Here is a 22732-nt window from a genome sequence, read left to right on the forward strand (position 1 = left end):
AGACGCTGAGTGGCCAAAGCGTTACACCCGTGGCTGGATGTTGCAGCTGAGTGGGCTCTGGTGGCTGGAAGATCAAACGGGCTCGCGCTGCCAAAAAACCAGTCTTCACCCGGAATAAGGGGTAGGACGTTGTTCTCAAAACTGCTGCCTCAACCACACCAGTGATAGGGCCAATAGTTATCTTAAGGAGGGCGGACCCAAATGGTAGCGCTTTACCACCTCCAACGACGGCAAGAGGGAAATTAGTCCATGGCAAGAGGGGGGAAGAAGAAGACTACCGAGGCGTGCAGACGTGCTTCGCATGGGCTCCGTGACTTTTAGAATTTTCCAAGCGCCCAAAATTTCCTGGCGCCGCTGGGATGAGCTAATATCTATGTAAACATCAAGGCGACTCAGCGGAACCACACCTTCGGTGAGCCGCAGTTTTTACGACCAACGAACGCCCCACCCCATCCGTTCGGCCACGCCGACAGGAGGGTTAGCCCTAACGCCGAACGCTGGCGTGCGGGAGGCCGGGGACCCACAAGCAGCCGCCGCATCGTCGGTGAGCTGCGGAGGCGACCCAACCCGCAACGCTACGATCGCCCAAAACCCAGGCACAATGGCCCATCAGCCAATCACCACGGAAACTATGAAAATTGCATTGGAGAGTCACCCGACACCCCTGCCTGAAGAGGCCTTGCACGGGCCGTCTGCGGTTCCGTCTGAGCAGCTCCACCATCAAGAATCTCAGTGGCAAACGGTCGTTTCCCTTTGTCGGAAACGCCGCCTGCAAAAACAACAAACCCCGGGTGAGCAGGACCCAGTCGGGCAAACCACGGCATCGAAAACCCAAGCGTCAGCCACCGACGCGAAAGCCAGTTCGCCAGCTACTTGCAAGGAGCTGGCGAACTGGAACACCCATTTCTGAAGAGGCAACAGCAAGGAGCAGGCCTCGCCGACGCGGCGCCTCCGCTCCCGGGCACCGACATGAAAATCATCATCCGCCCGGCACCGGGCCTCATACTTAGAAAACTACAGACCCATCAAGTGGCCAGGGCGATCGTCCAAGCCACCGGAGGGACGCCGACCTGCAAGGGGGATGACTTCATCACCCGCCTGCGACCCGGCTCGACTATCATCATCGTGAGCACCCCTCACGAGGGTACGGCGGCCACCCTCATGAAAATTATGAGCCTCATGTTCCACGGACGACCACACCCTGTGAAGGTGTATCTATCAACACCCGAGGACCTGCTTAAAGGTGTCGTACACGGCATCGACGTAGGCACCAGCGACGAAGAGCTTATGGCGAATCTTCGAGTCCGCACACATGGAGTCCGCATCGTGCGGGCCCATATGCTTGGTCAATCTCAGACAGCCCTGCTCCACTTTCAGGGACCCCAGATGCCTAGATTTGTGTACTTCTACGGAGGGGAGATGCCTTGCCGAGACTACCAGCCGACAAGGCAGTTCTGCCCCATCTGCAGAACCACCGGACATCGACCAGACGTCTACTTCAACCCCACGGTTCGCGCGTGCAATACCTGCAAGCACCCTAACCCAGAAGCCGGACACACTTGTGTTCTGAAATGTGCCCTGTGCGGAGGGGCCCATATCACAGCCGCAAAAAACTGCAACAATAAAATAAAGCGCATTCTCCCCCAGGGAAACCAGCCTCCACCACCACCCCCAAAACCCAACGACATCCCCGCCCAAGGTGGTTCAGCTCCGAGCGGGAAGACTCCCACTCCGACTACTCGGAGTCGTCGATGATCTACACATCCTGGTCCGGTTCCAGCCCGAGGTCCAGGTCCCGCTCCTGTTCGCGGCCCCGGCCTCATTTCCGGTCGCCCAGACGGCGATCTCCGTCGACGCCCAAGCAACAGCAGCAGGGTGCACCCATCATAGCGGCACCCAAAGATAAGGGGTCCCAGCAAAACCAACGGAAGACCAAGGAAGCCTCACCCAAGAGGACCAACACCAAAGAACAAGAGATAAGCTGGGCAGCAGTATCCTCCCCCTCGTACAAAAAAACCACAGACGCCACCGCCCACGAAATTCGAACAGGAACTCGCGAACATGCGCGCACAGATACAAACACTCAGACAAGAAAAAAGACAACTCAAACAACAAGTGATACAGCTCACACAAAAACCACAAGAGATGGCATCACACCAGGCCATCATTGACCTGCAAACCAATGTCAATGCCATCCAAACCCAGATGCAAGCCTTCATGGATGCTACACGTGCCCAGTTGGAACAAATAACACAGACTGCCTACAACGCACAGAGGCAGCAATCAAGCACATGGAAGCCGCTGTAGACAGCAAGCTTAAGGGCCAGCTTCACTCCATTAAACTGCGAAAAACACTACGACAGAACCTCTGCAGTCACACCTGCGGCAGGACATAACCGACCACAAAACCTATTACCGACCACGACACCCAACAATGCCTAGACCACACAAGCAAGTCAATGAAAACTCAGAAATTTGGCAATGGAACTGCCGTGGGTACCGAATGAAAAAAGGGCTACTGACACAATTGATCGCTCAATCCTCAAAGCCGCCAGGGGTCATAGCCCTACAAGAGCCCGGTACCCGACCAACACTACATGGCTACGAGGAATACCACGCAAGTCAAGACGACAAATGGAAGGTAGCCACACTCGTACACAAAAACATAACTATACAACACAAATCCCTACACGACGTAGACGTACAACATGTACTGCTAGAATTCGTCTACAAAGGCAATCAGAGAAAGAGTGCCATCGTTCTAAACGTCTACTGCCCCCCCCCCCCCCCCCCCCAGCCAAATGCGGGCAAACATTGGCAAACTCTTCAGGGATACTCTTCGCCTCGCCAAAGACCACCCTCTGGTAATCATGGGCGATTTCAACGCTCAGAACACGCTATCGGGGTATCAGAGGCAGGACTGGAAGGGTCTCCAGCTAGAAACACTAATGGTACAGAGTCACCTCACACTGATCAAAGACCCGAACACTCCGACGAGGGAAGGGAACAGCGTAACACGCGACACCACTCCCGACCTCACCTTCATCACACAAACCACGCGAGCCGAATGGCTCAACACACTCGAAAACTTAGGCAGTGATCACTACATACTGAACATAACGCTACAAACGGGACGCCTACGCACACAGATTGGCACAGCCAATATCACTGACTGGCGAAAAATCAGGGAAGCCCAAGAACAGGACACAGACACAATCACGAACCTGGAAGACTGATGCGACAACCTCCGTCGACAGAAAAAACACCACACAAAGGAAATTGCCAGAACGGAAGAGACCCCAGAGGTGGATCACCACCTACTACACCTGTGGGACGCCAAACGAGGCCTCACCCGCCGTTGGAAAACACAGAAGTGCAACAGGAAACTGAAGACACGCATAGCACAAATAACAGAAAGTGAGAGAGGCATAAAGGAGAGATGCCTCGACCTGCACCACTACTGTATCGCAGGTACGCTTCTCGGCCTTTTGGGCTAAGATCAAATGTGTAGCACAAATAACAGCGGAAGCAGAAGAATATGCCATGCAACTCGCCTCGGTGAACTGGTATAGATTCTGCGACTCCTTCCGTGGCAGCCTGGGTACCGCCAAAACGTGGCACATACTCAAAGCCATCCTGGACCCCACCAAAACCAAAGGAGAGGGGTACAAGGCCCTGGAGCGGTTACTACACACCTACCCAGGCAGCCAACAAGACCTCATCGACGCGATCAAGAACAAGTGCTATGGAGATCCAGCTCCCACGCAACCATGTGCAACACCATACATGGGACAACCCAACCCACTTTTGGACGAACCTATCACAGAAAACGAGGTGAGAGCGGCCATCGCAGCCACCACCCGTAACACAGCGGCGGGCACGGACCGTATCACGAACGCCATGATCAGAAACCTTAGCGACAAGGCCATTTCCGCGCTCACGGCCTTTCTCAACCAACACTGGGAACAAGGTACGGTGCCGGCGATGTGGAAGCACGCACGCATAATCATGATCCCCAAACCGGGGAAGAAATTTGCAATTGAAAATCTCAGACCCCTCTCGCTCACATCCTCATACACAAGAGACTACAGAGACACTTAAAAGACAACAAGCACCTGCCAGACACATGTTTGGTTTCCGCGCAGGCTTGTCCACGCAAGACGTTATACTCCAAATCAAGGAAGAAGTCCTCAGCAACGTTCCCCGCAGCGGCGAACATGCCCTCCTAGCAATCGACATCAAAGTAGCTTTCGACAACGTCAGCCACCAAGGAATCCTAGAAGGGCTCGCCAACACCAACTGCGGTGAGCGAACATACAAGTACGTTCAGAGCTTCCTAAGCCACCGCACGGCACAGCTGAAGATTGGGGAGATCCGGACTGCAGTATACCACCCTCCCAACAAGGGCACACCACAAGGAGCAGTCATCTCACCCACGCTCTTCAATGTCACCATGATCGACCTCACAAGAAAACTGCAGGACGTAGAAGGCCTCCGCCACGCCTTCTACGCAGACGACATAACACTCTGGACCACAACAGGGTCCCTTGTTGAAAAAGAAGAACGGCTGCAAACTGCAGCTGACCTCATCCAAGAATACGTCAGCCAACGGGGACTACAATGCTCGCCCGAGAAATCTGAACTGATACGAGCCTGGCGAGGCCGGGGTAACCACACAGTCCCCACAGACCCAACACGAAAACTCGAGGTACACCTCAACGGGAGCCTCATACCAGAAACGTCATTGCTCAGGGTGCTGGGCATGTGGATGCAGTCTAACCAGCGTGCTACACACACCCTTACGCTCCTCAAAACCAGTGTCAAGGCGATATCACGCATGATATCCTGTGTAACATCGAAGAATAGAAGCATGAAGGAAGGGGACACCCTCCGACTGATCAAAAGCCTGGTGGTCAGCAGAATAACATACAGCCTGCCCTATTACCATCTCACACAATCCGAGACGAAACAGGCCGACACGCTCTTGAGGATGGCTTTCAAGACCGCTCTCCGCCTGCCGATGAGTACATCGACTGAGAAATTATTGGCGCTGGGGTTACACAACACCCTCAGCGAACTCATAGAAGCCCTTCACGTCTCACAACAACAGAGACTTGCGCGGACTCACACGGGTCGGCAGGTCCTACAAACCTTGGGCTTGAAAGCCACAACAATACGAACCCAAGAAACCTGCACGATACCTCGTCACGTTCAGGACAGGTATCACATTGCCCCAATACCACGCAACATGGACCCTAACCTACACTCCGGAAGGAGGAAAGCGAGGGCACAATACATAGAGAAAAATTAAGGTTCGATACCACGGCCCGTTTTACGGACGCCGCTATGTACGGAACGAAGAAAAAGGGCGCAGTGGCAGTGGTCTGCGACCGTCGAGGCCACGTCACCTCCAGTGCATCGACCCGCCCCTGCACGATCACGGAAGTGGAAGAGCTGGCCATCGCGTTAGCCATCCGCGAAGGCCAACACGCAAACAAACCACTGAAGATCCTTACGGACTCCCAGCAGGCCTGCCGCAACTTCCTACAGGGAAGAATCGCAAGACCTGCGGCACAAGTCCTAGCCCAAATACCCAAGGAGGACACTGACGACAACAACATCCAAATCACCATTTGGATACCGGGTCACGCTGCCATCACGGGTAACTTGTATGCCGACAGAGCAGCTCGAGAATTTGCACATAACCGAGCACTGATCACGCCGACTGCAGATGAGCCTGACCCAGTTGACCCCGAGTATTCAGCAATCCTGAACTACCACAGAGGGACTCGCTTGCGATATTCCCCACCCCATCGAATACTAAAGACGGAGGATGCCGCTGCCTGGCGTAGGCTCCAGACAGGCACTTACACGAACCTACACATATTACATCGCATGCACCCCACAGCCTACAGGGACGAATGCCCGTGGTGTGGGGCCACACCAACCCTATACCACATTACGTGGGAGTGCACGCTACACAACATAGAACACCATGACACGAACACCACGAGGGAGCAATGGCAGGCACTGCTGTCTAGCTCGGCCCTCGACGACCAGCTCAAGCTGATCCAGAGAGCAGAGAAGATGGGAAGAGCCAGCGGAGCCCTGGACTAGGGGCCCCGACCATTAGTGATGCCCCATTGGGACAAGACAAAACTATCTTTCGATTAAAGTTTATCTATCTCTCCATGGCAAGATCATGGCAGAAGGTAGGATGGCTTTAGAAACCAATGTCACGTTTGAGCCAGAGTCTGGATTTGCTTCAAGTTCTCCGACTCCTGCAACAGTCGCCGTGAAAAATGGACATTGATGTTGGGAGCCTTCAAGTTTGTCAGACATGCTGTGAAAGGCCCGTGGCTGTTGGGCATCATGGATGGTTGACGATGGGGTTCGTGGTGCCCTGTTGCTACGCGAGGGACATGCTGACGCCAAATGTCCTAACTCTTTACACTTGTAACAGACTGCTTGTGCGATGTTTTGGCCACTCCGAAATACTGGGGCCCCATACTGTGCTGAAATCGCTTCGTATCTTCGCTCCTGTTGTTCCTTGGGCAAATCTGAAATGCGCTGTCTTGGCTGTGCTGTTGTAGCTGTTTGCGGAGCTGGTGGCTGGAAGTTATACTGCTGACGTCCTGGATTGCCACTTTGAAATCAACGAGGCGGTGGCTTCTGTGGAAGCACCGGTTGCTTTACGCTTGCCCTGTCGTGGGCATGTTGAGTGCACTTGTCTAGGCTTGTGCACGTGCACATGAAGTCACGCACTGTTGACGGCCTATTAGCCGCGATGGCTGCAATGACATGTGGCTCTTGAAGACCTTGTAGTAGGTAATCAACCTTCTGGGGGTCGGTAAGGGTGACGGGGCAGCTTTCAATCACACGCAGCTTTGCGTAAGCATACTCTTGCAGGCTCTCGCCTGGGCCCTGTCTGATCTTTATGACGCGTTCCTGTCACTCGATGAGGGTCAGCTCAGACGAAAATGTTTCCTTCAGGGCGGCGCTCCCCGTTTCCCAGGTTGAAAGCTGATTTCCAAAAGCGAGGTGCCCATTAAGAGCTGTGCCTTTCAGTTTACTTGTGGCAATGAGACGGGTGGTAGCGTCATCCCATGCGGCAAGCTGCTGTACCCGCGAACGTCATTGAGCCAGACATTAACATTTTGTGCTGGAGACTGGTCAAAGTAAGCAATCGATGACAACAGCTCTGGCAGTGTCGTAATTGTAGTCGAGGGGCGTGGAAGCTGTTGAAACAGAAGTGCCAGACTTTCGAGCGTCGCGGGGTCAAGGGTCAAACCCGAGTTGCCGGCGGTATCCGCCCTCTCAACGCTTGACCGCGGCGTTGCCTCACGACGTTGGTGAATGTCGACTTCGAGACGCTGAATGAGCTCTTCCTTAGAGACGGTGCTCTGTAACTCACGTCGGGCCAATTCTTCGCGGATAAGGTCGATTCCGAGCCGCGAAATGGTCGTCGAGTCAAGCTCTTCCCAAATAATTCCGGGCATGATGCACCGCGAAACGAGGCTGGGCGCACGGGAGACTAGGCAAGTGAGCGCTAAGCCTAGTGGTCAACTAGGGCTAGTTGTCAACATTCACGGCACTCTTCATATGACGGCCGTGCTTTTCTTCTGATGCGGAGTGAACACAGACGAGCGGTAAAATGGCAGGAGTCTTCGGCGGCGTGAGTGCGTGAGTACAATGACGAATGCGGTTGAAAGGCGTACTGACCGGCGTTCGACGCTGGCGTTGACCAAAAGGCGTTCTTGCGCTGCCGTGGCTGAGTGGCTTGGCAGAGGTTCGGGGTCGACTGCGCCAGATGTGAGGCTTGGGCTGGACACAGGAAGACTCACATAGTAGGGAACGGTTTAATGCTCACTTAATGTTACGTACACATCACGCCGACTGAACACTACAGCGGCAATGGCTTCACTGACTCGTCCATGGCGGCCAAACGAACAAAAGATGAGGCTGCCGAAAACGGAAGCAGGCAGGGTAAGCGACGATGTCGGCGCGGCTACTTGCTGCGCCGGACACGTGGCGCCATCTGTAGCCGCCCAGACCAACTAGGCCAAGCATACATCGCTCACAGTGGCAAGACGATGCTTTCGCAGGCGTTCCGCTTCGTTTGCCCTAAACTCATGGTAGGCAGCTCTTCGCTGACATTTGGCCTCAACCTCGCGCTCCCGAAACTCGGGGTCCGCAGCTCAGGAGTTTTGCCTGGGCTTCGGAATGCCACACGCTAGAATCGGCAGGTCGACGAGAAGACCTTTCCCGAGCGAGTTCGCGGTGCCGTTGCTCAAACGCAGCCTGATCATAGTGAGATGATTGCGGACCGTCACGTTTATTGGCAGTGTGGTGAAGGATAGAGCCGTAGACGTTTAGGTTGGCAGTAACATATATTAGGTCTAAGCACTCCATCATACACTAGACAAACAGAACGACGCACACATTACACAGTAACTAAAGTGCATGTTAAACATGCATGCTAGGTCCCTACGCTACAGGTTCTTGCTCGCGCTCACGTTCTCGTCGTCTTCAGCAGAACGAGACCATGAAGGGACGACTTCGTCGCTAAGACGTAGCGTGTCGGCTTGCCAAGATTCTGGGTGAGCGGTGGCAGCGGCTAGAACGTTCAGGAACGGGAAGAGATCTGAGCGACCAGGAACAGCACTGGCCGGGAACAGTCGCGGGCAGGTAGTAGCCGCACTGATCACAGACATCCGCAGGAGCACGACCGGTCAGGAGGTTGTCCAGCAATTCACCTGCGCAGCCCTCTCGAACCCTGGCTCTTCGAACGCCATGACCAACCAGTCTCTGCTGCGTTCGTGCCTTCTACCTGTTCTTTTTTTCTTCACTGCCGCTGCCACCTCGTGCTCTCTTTTTTCCGCGACGCGCCATACAGGTAGTCAATGTCGTCGTCGTCGTTATGTTTCACCACACTTATCATCGGCAGAACGCACTACGCAGGGCCTTACCATCCATCCACCGAAACTGATCTGAGGCGTGGAAAGCGCGCCGGAGCGCACGCCAACCCCCTTTCCTTCCCTTTCCCTGCCAACGACACACCAAACGACCCTGATTGGTCACACGCCTCACGTGACCCGGTGCCGGCGCAGCTTTCCCCATACCTGCTCTTTCATTCTTCCTTCCGTTCTTTCTTTCCTTCCGTCCTTCTGTCTTTCCTTCTTTCTTGCCCCTGGCTCATACCCGCATATCTCTGGTTCATGTCAGCATATCCGATGCGCGTATTAGCCATTGTAGTTTTAGCCTTACATCGCCGGCGCAGGCTAGCGTATATAAGGTTAGCTTTAGAATTTAGCTTCATGAATCCTGAATTAAAAAGCGATATCTTTATTCCGCATGTTACGTCTCATCGCGAATCGACATCAACCTGAAATTACAAGGGACCCCACCCAAGTACCGGAACACGCTTTTTCTACCATGCATAAACCACCTCCCTGCCCGCCAGCAATCCAGATGATTCATTGTTTCAAGCTGCCTAATGCAACATTGTATAACACATGTCTGAACTACTCCTCTGTGCAACGTCATTTGTGATTGAGAACATTCCAAGCAAAATGCAAAGGACAAAGTAACCGATATAGGGCAGCAAGAGTGACTTACCATGGTAATTTGCGAAGCCTGCAAAAAAAAATATGGGTCACATAGATAGTCATTCAAATGTTTCTCGAACATTGCTTCTTAATGCTGCCTATACTAAATTATTTTTTGCGACAAATTAAAAATGTAATTACAATACAAAAATGTGCTTCTGTGATTTGAAATGAAACAAAACACGTCAATATCCCTGTTGTCTACTGTAACAAAAATTTTATTTTCATATAAGCTACGTAAGTTGGAAGAAAAGTGATTCAGTCTTTCAGCTTATTTGAGCAAGATGCTTTGACTTATGCAACTTGAGCGACAAGTTTAGTCACTGCAGTCCTTCTATGGGAACTATATCTTTAATGCCGTCGCATATGCTTAGATATATGTCAATGCACGACAGCCGATAATGAAGCAAAGGACAGCATCAGGTTAAAGCTCTTAGTTCAATTAAAGAAATATTCAATGAAGCGTCGAGTGCGGTGACTACCTACATAGGCAAAGCATATTATTCTGTACCTCACAATACCATCCTACGAAACATCCAAACATTCGCCTTCCTGCTCCAGGCGGCGAAAATGGCGCGATCCTTCTAATGCCACCAATCGTTATGTAAAGGCGTAGAAGAACACGAATTCGTTTTTGGTCATTTCGAGCCATTGCGTACTACAAAGCGGTGTTCTGGCTCCGTTATTATTTATTATTGCCATCACGCCTCTAGAGCGGAAACTACATGGTATCGATAATATAACATTTCGCATTTGTGCCGATGATTTCACACTGTATTTTTTTGTTTTTAGGGACCTTGAGGTAGTCAATGTAAAATTAGAACAACAGTTAAAAGGTCTATATGTGCTACAAGAATACGTGCAGGCCACTGGACTCCAGCGATTGACGCAAAAATCGCGCAACCCCGTACCCGTTACCAATAAACCAGGCAGAAGTTAGTTTGGAATTGTGGCTTCCTACTCTAGATTGGCTCACCGCTTTATATGGGAGCTTCGGGTTCTTGGTCTGAAAGTTCACCAAGAGGGATCTAGCGTGAAAATGATTAAGATCAACAAAACATCAGATGAAACTGTTCACCTTGTTCTAAAAATTGCGCCACAAATTGGTGGGACTTCTACTGACGTAGCTCGTTGCATAGTGTGCTCCGTCCTGCAATCTCGCATTTATTATCCAGCGCAGTTCTTACGACTGACGGCTCAATAGTGGGACATATTTTAGGTCATCAATGAAAGTCCTGTGAGAGCAGGTACGACCCACAATCATCCGAGACCTATGACAACGCTACTAGAGCATGCGTACCGTCAAACCATTTCTGAGCTTTTGTTTAGAGACAGAAAGAAAACTTGAAGGCACCCTATATACGCAGTCGCGGCGCTAGAGTCAAAATTATAAAGCAATTCTGAAGAAACTACAACCATTGAAAATCTACTGGAACATGAAGATAACCACCAAAACAGGCCAAAAAGCAAGGCAACATTGGTCCACCGCCATACACTAAAAAAATGGAGAAAATCTAGCAGTTGCCCAAGGAGAATAATTATATGGAAATTAGACGTTTGAGATGGCAACGCCTGAGTCATGGTGGTCATTTGAAACGTAACATAGACATCATCTGTTACATTACTGGTACACCATTCCATCAGACCATTGGTTTGAGGATTGAAGGAGGTGGTCAGCTTGTATTGAGCCGAGCAGGAACGCAGCGTGTGAGCGATAACTCTAGAAAAAAAAAGTTGCGAACATGGTGAGTGGGCAGCTGTCAAGGAGCACCATGAGAGAAGTCATTATAAAGAAAGTGGACAACCTCAGTGGCACAAATGGTCACGCGAGGCCATGCGACAGCGTATCAGGTCGAGTAATCAGTTGCGGCGCTACCTCTTTGTTCCCAGAGAGTGTTATGGGAAAGATGCCGAGAAGATCAGGTGCAAGACGGAAGAACGTTTCCACGGAAAGGGTGATTGACTGATGCTGACTGGCAGGTCACACATGACGCGTTTTTCGACGGTGTCAATAATTGCAGGCAGTAACGTTGCGCCAGACAAGGCGAGTGAGACCACACCAAAAGATTCGACAGCCGACGAGTTCAATCGGCAAATGCTGGATACTCAAAGTTGTTCTGCAGTTGCATCATTGAATTGAAAGCGAATAGTCAGACGTAGGTGTCTGAGCACGACGACAACAAGATATGGCCCGTCATCATGAGAGTCACAGGGGTGTAAAATGCCATCCTGGAGGTCGAACCAACAATCAGAGGCGTCAGTAGACGTGAATATCGCAGATGAATGAGGAACGATAGCAATGATATGTCGGGTACTGCTTATCGCCGATGTTAGCTAAGGCAGGCACAAAAAAAATGCTGTTCAGGGCGCCACCCTAGGTGTCGGTGGACTTATTGACCGCGTAATGAAAACGGTAATAAGAGCCTTTGCGAAGGTTACCAGACTGGTAGAATACCGAATGGAAATATTCCTGTAAGCGTAATGTCGAGCGATCAAGTCCTTCTGTAGGATCATTCAATGAGGACAATGAGCAAAGTGCGTGATGGTCAGAACGACCGAAACGGGTAGGTCGGCTACGTGTGTGTGGAACTTCGCAACCGCCCCCAAAAAAGGCCATACACTCATGCTTAGTGATAGATTAGATGCGCTTTGAAGTAAGGAGGCGTCTGATGGCGAAGGGAATAACACGGTCGATGTCCCGTTTGCATTGCGCAAATACGGCACTGATAGGTGCAGTATTTCGGTAGATGCAAACAAATCACAATGGGGCCGCAAGGCCGGTGTTGTGAATAGGCTGATTAGATGAGTAATTGCGCTGGTTTTGTTTTCGCCCCACGTCAGAGGGACGTCTGCTATCAGAAACTGAGTTGGTGGTCGTGTAATAGCCACGAAATCTCTACCAATGTGATGGCAGTACGAGCAAAGTCCGATGATGCTGCGTGCATACTTCGCACCCTTATAAACAGAAAATATTTAACAGCACCAATGTTTATTGTGTCCGATTGCGCTCCCATAGCAGCAGTAGGATGTCCAAGCATGGTAATCTAGCGATGCCCAAAGTGGCACTTTGATGAGTTGCGGCGCTGATTGCGTTGTAGAAAACGTGCTGAACTATGGCGAGGTGCTCGAGGTGCGTATCGAAGACAGAGGAGAATATGATAGAAAATGTCGCTCAAGTTGCACAGAAATGCCGACCATTTAAATGCTTGAAAGAGTAAGTCCACCATGCACTTAAATGTGACTGCTCCTTTACTTAGACCAAATGACATCACCTTGGAATAACAAAGACCGCCATATGTAACGGAGGCGGTATTCTCACATAAAGTCATAGCTTGCAGAGGGCGGCAAGCTCGAAGCACTACAGTGTTACGAGTGGCGTATAACACCCCGTGCAAAAAGTAGGATCGAAAGGCCATGCCTAATGGAAACACTATGTGGATCCCAAATGTTCTATGGGTGTCTCATACGGTTGCCGGTCTGGCTGGCACCCGCCGTGATTACGGGCCCCTTTGTGTGTTTGCCTGACAGAAGGGGAGGGGGGGGGGGGGCGCTTTCCGCGAACTGTGCGAGTCAAGGGAAGACCCCTTTCCACGAACCAGGTTGCCACGACCACAGGTTGCCCCCAGCGGAGGCAAACACGTGCAACGTCGCCTAGGAGAGAGGGAGCAGCCGCCAATCACCGACCGGATTCAGTACATTTCATGTGACATTGGCGTGAGGAAAATGCCACGTATACGATTTTATCGGGCCTCTTCAAGCAGCCCCACAATCTATCTTTTATTATTCTCCTTTATTTCCCACTCCGTTACCATGGAATAAACAGTGCAAATTTCGCATTACAAATCGTCTCACCCCTGCCTGGTCACCATGGTCTTCCGGACGCCTGCAGCCTGCCGGCAACTTAACACTACCCAGTAGTAACCGTAGTAGTAACCGGCGTCGCAACAACAGTCATCGGAACTTGGGCGACAGGGGCATGGTTCAGTGGGGTCCATAACAAACGAGTCAAGGCGAAGAGTACTGGCACTGTAGTCTATTCGGACAGAATGCGCAGAGAGATCTTGGCCGAGAATGCCGTTATGCGGACAGTGGGTGAGGAATTTTTTGACAATTTTCCGTGAAGACAGTGAAATTAGTGCTATGTAGATGGTATTGGCAAACTGTCAACCCCCCCCCCCCCCCCCCCCCTGGCAGAGATCCTGGGTACGCTACTGGGTGAAGAGAACGGCACTGACGCAATCGGTGATACAGATTGTGGCGGTAGACCTACCAAATACGGAAGCTGGTGCGCCGTCCTCAACATGGACAACGTGTGTCGTGGCAAGAATGAGAAACTCCTGGAGCCATCGCAAAATGTAAACTGTTTGCACAGATGCCTGGACGCCGAGACCACACACTTTTTGCTACAACGGAGACGCGGTCTGTTTTCAAACTCGATTAGATGTGCGGCAATAGAGATGCGCATGCAGCCCAGCAATAACGTAACTTCCTATATTTTGTGGTCTTGTCGCAGACCACAAAAAAGAAAGACTCAAAAAGCTGGTCCCATTATTAACATATACTAGGCGTTTCTGAGGATGCCATACAAAATTCAGGATGCCTTACAATATTACAATACCTGCGCCCTAAGCATATATTTAAAATGTCCACCTAGGATTTAGCCAACCAGTTAGATAATCGCAATCACACGACCACTTGGGTATGGTACAATGACTGCCAAAAATATTTCGTTGGTCCGGATCGCTTAACGTTTAAAATTTTCTGTAAAGCTTGGGTCAAGTTACAATGATAAACCGAGTTATAAAACGCAGGTTCTTTTACACATGTGATATATAGGTACTGTTTTTGCACTAGTGGCTTCTAAAGCGAAATATTAACTCGCCCAACTTTTCTGACTAGTATTGTGTGTGAATACACCAACGGATGATCTCTAATCAGCAAGAGACCATCCCTATAGAGCATTTTTGACTTACCATAAAGTAAAATAACTCGTTAGCGTCGTGGCACATAATAATGTCTGAAAAATGTAAGAAAAAGTATAAAACATTTTAAAGATGTTACCTTTGATACAGCGTTCCTATGCAAATTACCTTGTACGAACGGAAAAATATTTCGGTGATATTTGCTGTTCCCTATGACTAATTGCTAATACCATAACCTATTGATTTGAATGTGCACGGTACTATTTATGCCAAAAGTTTACTGTATGTCCGAGAATTGTTAATGACAATACACAGAATATATGTCAACACTTCACTGACAACCCAATATAATTTAATTTCTAGCTTTTTAATTTTACACCTATTCTACCCCATTGCTGGGTTCAGATTTATTTGGGTTTCGGGGATCTGGGTATGCAATTTATTGGTGTTAAATGCACGCAGCGCAAAGAAAATGACGCGTCAACATAAAGTTTGGAAAGAAAAAGACGCACCAAGTTAACGTATAGCAATGTTCGGAGTAATAATAATGCGTAATTAGCGAATAAAAGCCAAAATCTAACCAAATTGGGATCGCACGCCTATAACCTAACCGGAAGTCTGCTTTTCTGAGCGAAAAATATCGGCCGATCCAGGGGGTATAGTGCAGCCAAAAAAAGTGAATGTAAAGTCAAGAAAAGTAAAGAAATGGTAAGAGAATAACTATGTTACAATAACGTGATACTAAAGCAGGGTAACATGGTGTAGGTGAAGATAAGGTGAATAAATAGCAGTTAAAATGAAAGAAAGCAAGGCAAGGTCTTCTGGAAGAGCTTCTTCCTGCCGGAGTACTGTATAGACTCGAGTAAGGTCGGCATTTTTTTTCACTATGTGGACGAGGTGCGGTTTGGTCCCGTCTAAGGGCCGCTACTAGACGACTCTAGATACTACATGCCGCTACTAGATAACTCTCGCCATCTAATAGTGGCATGCGAAAGTACGCAGCACGCGAAAATTCACCGATGCGCAGGCGTGGCATCGGGGCACCGAACGCGATTGCTGCTCCACTGGAATTTCTTTTCCCAAATTGTAGCCTGCCAAGTTGGGTTGCGGCCCCCACATGGGTGCGGCTCTGAGATGAATCTATACGGTATCCAGTAAGAACAAAATAAAGAGCAACAAACAACATAACGCACTAATGCGCTTCGCAAGGCCCTCTCTTTCTTCGATATCGCACGCTGTTGACTCGACTTTTATTTTATGCAGACAAGCAATATAACTTCAGAGCGCTGCGCAATGCAAATAATTTACCGTCTTTCTATTTTCATACACGTCTTGCTTCTTTTTTCTCAATTGCTCTGTTTTATGGCTCGCTAAATAAGACGCCTAGCCTACCTTAAAAACCAAAGTAAGCTACCGCCGACAACATTGAAATGGAAATGAAAATGTTTCATGCAAGAACTCACCTTCCCGTGTCTTTTTGTAATGAAAGAGGCCACATTTACTTTTCTCGTCTTCAAACAGTAGCGTCTTTAGAGTGGTCGTATTTACTTTTGTAATTCCATACAGTAGCCCCTCTGAACCAACAGAAATTTATTCGTGTTTTATTTATTAACGAAAGAAAGAAAGGAAAACAACGCCGCTCACAGCTGTTAAAAATATTTGGCAGTTGACAGAAATAACAACTGTTAAGAGTTCCTAACAACAAGTTAGTTAGTTATTAGTTTCTAATGAAATGAGGCTGGTAATAGACTGGGCATCCTCATGTCAAAGTATCTAATTTTTTTTCTGAAAAGTAAGCGATGGTAGAAAAAAAAATTTTTCGTAGCTTACATTGGAGGCGCAATGCTAAAGAGACAGTGGAGCTGATGAGGCTAAGCAGTACCAATTCATCCCCAGTATTCTCCGGAATTTATTATTGTTCGATTATTGATTAGCTATTGATTGGCTATCGCAAGGTATTGGCCACGTATTTGGGCTAGGCTGAGCACTACCAAGTCACCCCAGCATTTCTCTGAATTTATTGATTATTGATCGGTTATCAATTAGCTGTTGATCGGCTATCGCAAGGTATTGGTTACATTTTTGGCCTAGGCTAAGCACTACCAAGTCATCTCCAGCATTTCCCAGAATTTATTCATTATTGATCGATTTTCAATTAGATATTGACTAGCTGTCGGTTGGCTATCGATTTCTCACTCAGATAAAGTAGTTCGAACCATGCTTAACTAGACTTAGCCAGAGAGAGAATAAAGACCTTTATTAGGTAAATGCAGCTTTGGAGAGGCGTCCTCATTCCAGAATCTCTTGAGCTCGGGCCGCAGCCTGGGCCCTCGCAATCAGCCGTTGCTGATCCTCAAGGTCGTACCTATCCAAGGCTCTCTCCAAATCTCTTTGCTGTGATAAGGGTTCAGATGATTTATTGGTGCCTGTCTGCAACCCCCTACTATGTGCCTGAGGGACCCTCAGAATGAATGAAGGGAAAACTTTATTTCGTGAGCTTTTCAGTTAATGCGCCGGATGGAAGTGGTTCCCACTTCACGGGAATCCATATGCTGTTCTCGGCGCCTGGCCCCTGGTTACGAGCCAAAGCTGGTCTTCCAGGGCGGGGCTGGACAGCAAGATCTTCAATCGCTCTCTAAGAGGTTGGATGGATAAGGGGATCATGTTGGGGTATTGAATTGGTGAGGAGTGGTGGGTGTTGTTGGCTAAATTTGCATTCTGCTATCTAGTGCTGGAGTGTACCTGGCTCGTGACACACGGGGCATTCTTGCCTGTACTGGCTCGGGTACATGCGGTTTACTAATCGGGGGTAAAATAAATTGCACTCGTAAAATCTCCGCCTACGCAGGTGCCTACGTCCGCAGGCACACTCGACGACGTTCCTTACTGCAAATGCAGAGCTTTTGACATTTTTCAAGGTCTGAATGATTCGCTAAGCTATCCTTTTCAGCACTTTACGTCACTGTTTAAGTGGCAGGACGTTGTTTTAGGGGCGAAGCTCCTTAGGGTGTGGGTCTGTCCCTCCTCTGTAGTAGTAGTCGTCGTAGTAGGTAGCCACGTCTACTTTTATGAGAAAAAAAATTCCGAGAGTTGTGGCCGTAGCGGAATCGAACCAGGCACGCCTCGCTTTTGAACGTGTGGCGCTAACCACTACGCCACGAAGCGCACATGGACAGACGCACCTAGATGGCAATAAATACCCAACATTAACGAAAGACTGCGCGTTTCTAACGCGTTTGTGCTAGCGCGTTACGGCCCGTGCAAGAAGCTGGTGTAAGACGCCGTGGCCTCTCCGCCTTACCCCCGTATTCATAAACGCTGATGGCGTCGGCAAACGCGGTGCACGTTCCGGCATGTGTAAACGGCTGCGTAAGACGCTGTGGCCTCTTCCCCTTAGAGTACTGCACGTTTTATTGCGATAGCAATTATATGGACACTCAAAAGCAGATTTCTGCCGTCGGCGTCGCCGTCGCCGTCGCCGTAGCCGTCGCCGTCGCCGTGAGGTTCCGTATGACGTCATTTGGAGAAGAAATCGTCGCCGCACGCCGAACGCTGTATGTGCGAGTGAAAGGGCGCGAGGGGCGCGTCTTTCACGGGGAGTGAACGCACGGCGGAGAACAAACGCGCGTTCGGCGCCGTGCTCGCTTAACGGCTGCAGAAGTAGGCGTCTCTTTTCTCCTTTACAATCACCATATATGTAGAGCAAACGCACCTTCTTCCGACGCGCGAGAAGCCGTGGGGGAGAGGGAGGGAAGGGAGGCGACGTTTAGCGGCGGCACCAAGTGCCTATTTATATCAGAGGCTCCGGCAACAGTCACCAACACCGCACGCATTTTGAGCGACCGCGGGAAAAACGCCGACGGCGTCGACAACAGTTCTGCGCGTTGCCGGTGCTGCTGCATGTCCAAATTTATACAGCTGATAAAGCTAATATCATTACTCCGTATAGCTCTCTACAAATTTGCTATCGCAATTGATGCTTCGCCTTTCAGGTGAAACTGCGACCACTTTCTAACGCGTTTGTGCTAGCGTCCCCTTAAGCGGGAGATGGTGCAATTATAATGAAGGGAGCTGTTATAAAATAGGAATGACGTCACATATGGCGCGTGTCATTGGTGGAAGTCAATCGTTCGATTTAGTGCGGCGAGACTGGGCGAATTACACGGAAGATTCACGGTTTACCGATGATTCCCTCCGGAGCTTCGCCCACTCATCATCATTCACCCCGTGGATATGCGGTGTTTTTTTGTGAAGGAACTGTGAACAGCGCTGCAGAAAAGTGTTCCTGAAAGATAACCTTGATAATGCCCGTGATTTTGAAGAAAACGATTGTCAATACGGAAAAAAATATCTTGGAAGTAAATATAAAGAACACGCCATATTGTCACCCAGCTAGTATAGCTAGAATAGTTGGCCAGCAGCAGATAGGCAAAAAAACACGTCAGCCTTTAATAATAGCTGGACCTCGGAGAGCGCGCGCGCAACCACGAACTTCGTCGTTCTCGCCTCAAGGGGCCAGTGTCACCACGTGCCAACTTATTTCGCGTCATTGCTCCCCTCTCAAAAGCGACCGACCCGGTCGCTTCAAGGGCATGGGGCGAGCAATATGGGCAAGAGTGCCAACATGGAAAGAAAAAAAAACAAAACATACAGGCATGTACACAATGCTGAAGCGGTTTGTGAGGGATTGCTTATCCCTCGCGTGCGTAGTACGGCTTCATCCGTACTACGTGGACGACTTCAGCACGGGGACGGCGTCGGTTCGAACTAGCATCAGAGCTTTGAGGCACCACCTCATAGTTCACATCACTGAGGCGGCGTACAACTTCGTAGGGGCCGAAATAGCGGCGCAACAATTTCTCCGAAAGCCCACGGTGTCGGATAGGTGTCCACACCCACACGCGGTCGCCTGGTGAGTACTGGACGTTCCGTCGGGTCCGGTTGTAACGGCAGGCGTCGGTATTCTGCTGGGTGCGGATGCGATTCCGAGCAAGCTGGCGAGCTTCCTCTGCTTTCTCGACGAACTCTTCAGTGGTGTCATTCCTTGTGGTTCCGTGGTCTACCGGGAGCATGGCGTCTAAGGTGGTTGTAACGCGACGTCCGTAAACGAGCTCGAATGGTGTAAACTCGGTGGTCTCCTGCACAGCGGTATTGTAAGCAAACGTCACGTATGGCAAAATTGCATCCCATGTCTTGTGTTCCACATCAATGTACATGGATAGCATGTCGGCCAATGTTCTGTTCAGGCGCTCTGTTAAGCCGTTAGTCTGGGGATGATAGGCTGTGGTCCTTCGGTGGTCAGTATGCGTCAGCGTGACGACTTGTTGCAACAACTCCGCTGTAAACGCTGCACCGCGATCAGTAATGAGCACAGCGGGTGCACCGTGACGAAGCACGATGTTGTGGACGAAGAAGCTGGCGACTTCAGCAGCAGTTCCCCGCGGCACAGCTTTTGTCTCCGCATAGCGAGTTAAATAATCGGTTGCCACGATTATCCACTTGTTTTGCAAGGAAGACGTGGGGAACGGACCAAGAAGGTCCATTCCGACTTGCTGGAACGGCGCCGGAGGCGGATCCAAAGGCTGAAGGAGGCCGGCAGGCTTGACGGGTGGGACTTTACGCCTCTGACAGTCACGGCACGTTCGCACATAGCGCTGAACCGACGAAAATAGGTGTGGCCAATAGTATTTCTGCCGTATGCGCGCTAATGTCCTCGCGAAGCCTAAGTGGCCGGCACAGGGATCGTCGTGACATGCCTGTAAAACTTCCTCGCGCAGCGCCGTCGGAACGACGAGAAGGAACGTTTCTTGGCTGTTCTCGAAATTTTTCTTGTACAGGACATCGTTCCGCAGGCAGTACGATGTCAATCCTCGTGAAAGTGGGCGTGGGACAACAACGTCAGCTCCCTCGAGATATCGGATGACTGGAAGCAGTTCAGAGTCTGCACGTTGGTAGTCAGCCATGCGCACCACGTCGACGACACCAAGAAACGGCAAATCTAGCTCCAAGTCGGAGGATGTCAAGGGAATAGGAGAACGTGACAAGCAGTCAGCGTCGCTATGCTTACGGCCCGATCTGTAGACAACAGTCATGTCGTATTCCTGGAGGCGGAGGCTCCAACGAGCGAGGCGACCTGACGGGTCTCGTAGATTGGCAAGCCAGCAGAGCGAATGGTGGTCACTGATCGCTCGAAATGGCCGGCCGTATAAGTAAGGTCGGAACTTGCTGATGGCCCACACGACTGCTAAACATTCTTTTTCGGTGGTTGAATAATTAGCTTCTGCTTTTGTGAGGACTACGGCTCGCGTACGCAATTACACGTTCTGCGCCGTCTTGCCATTGAACCAGAATAGCCCCGAGTCCTACGTTGCTTGCGTCTGTGTGAATTTCAGTTGCCGCGGTGTCATCAAAATGCGCCAGCACTGGAGCGGATTGAAGGCGTTTGCGCAATTCGGTGAAGGCCTGCTCTTGGTCTTCCGTCCATGCAAAGGGCACATCTTGTCGCGTCAGTCTCGTGAGAGGTTCTGCAATCCTCGAGAAGCCTTCAACGAAACGGCGGTAGTAAGCGCAGAGGCCCAGGAACCGCTGAACAGCCTTCTTGTCTTTAGGGTGAGGAAACTCTGCAACGGCAGCGAGCTTTTCTGGGTCTGGTCGTACTCCTTGGGAGCTGACCACGTGGCCTAAAAACTTGAGTTCCCGGAAGCCAAAGTAACATTTTTCAGGCTTGATGGTGAGGTTTGCCTTGCGTATTGCGGTAAGGACACTTCGTAGTCGGTTGAGATGTTCATCGAACGTGCTGGAAAACACAACAACGTCGTCTAGGTATACTAGACACGTCTGCCACTTTAATCCGACGAGTACAGTGTCCATCATTCGTTGAAACGTAGCAGGAGCCGAACAGAGACCGAAAGGCAGGACTTTAAATTCGTATAGCCCGTCGGGAGTCACGAAGGCGGTTTTTTCACGGTCACGCTCGTCCACTTCGATTTGTCAGTACCCTGACTTTAGGTCTAACGAAGTAAGAACTCAGCATGACGCAGACGGTCCAAAGCGTCATCGATCCGTGGCAGGGGGTAAACGTCGCGTTTGGTGACTCGGTTAAGCCGTCTGTAGTCAACGCAGAAGCGGAGCGTGTTGTCTTTCTTTTTACTAGTACGACAGGCGACGCCCACGGACTTGTCGACGGCTGGATGACGTCATCATTGAGCATTTCTTCAACTTGACGCTTAATCGCCTCCCGCTCCATAGGTGAGACACGGTATGGGTGCTGACGAACAGGCCGCGCCGACTCCTCTGTAACTATCCGGTGTTGCGTAATGGAGGTGCGCTGGACTTTAGATTCTGTGGAAAAACAGTCAGAGAATTCTGTCACTAGGCCCAGTAGCTGATCCTTCTGTGCATCTGCTAAGTCAGCATTAATGTGGACGCGGGTACTCAGGCTGGCGTGAGTTGTTGCATCCGGTGAAGTCACTTGTAACGTGCCGACGTCGGAGAAGTCAGCAATGTCGTTCAGAAAGGCCACAGCTGTACCTTGAGGGACGTGCTGATACTCATGGCTGAAGTTTGTCAACAAAACTTGCGAGCACTTATTTTGTATTCGAACAAGGCCCCGGGCGATGCAGATGTGTCTTTCGAGCAACAGCGGGATATTTGCCTCGGCAATACCCTCATAGTCGTCGAATGCGTCGCAGGTTACGAGGGTCAATACGCTGCTCCTTGGCGGCACCGTGATGTTCTCGTCGACAATCCTCAAGGCGTTGACATACGTGTCGTCAGTGCTGCTCCCTGCTAAGGCCTGCGCCGTTGAAAACGTTACCAGGGACTTCTGTAAGTTTATCACGGCTCCATTAGCCTGCAGAAAGTCCATTCCCAGAATTAGGTCCCTCGAACAGCTTGGGAGGATAACGAAATCTCCGAGGTACGTAAACCCACGAATGCTCACTCGCGCTGTGCATCTTCCTACAGGGGTTAGCAGATGGCCTCCTGCAGTGCGAATCTGCGACCCAGTCCACTCGGTAGAAACTTTCTTCAGCTTGCAGGCAAGGTCCATGCTCATAACTGAGGTGTCCGCTCCAGTGTCGATTAACGCTGTTATTTCTTCGTCGTCTACGGTGACGGGAATGTTCGACGTTATTACCTCTCGTACGGTGTTTGACTGCGTCTGTACGTCTGCGTCGTTCTGTTTTGGTCGTTGTCGTCGGA

Source organism: Dermacentor silvarum, chromosome 7 (genome assembly GCF_013339745.2).
Source record: "Dermacentor silvarum isolate Dsil-2018 chromosome 7, BIME_Dsil_1.4, whole genome shotgun sequence".
Classification (NCBI taxonomy): Eukaryota; Metazoa; Arthropoda; class Arachnida; order Ixodida; family Ixodidae; genus Dermacentor; species Dermacentor silvarum.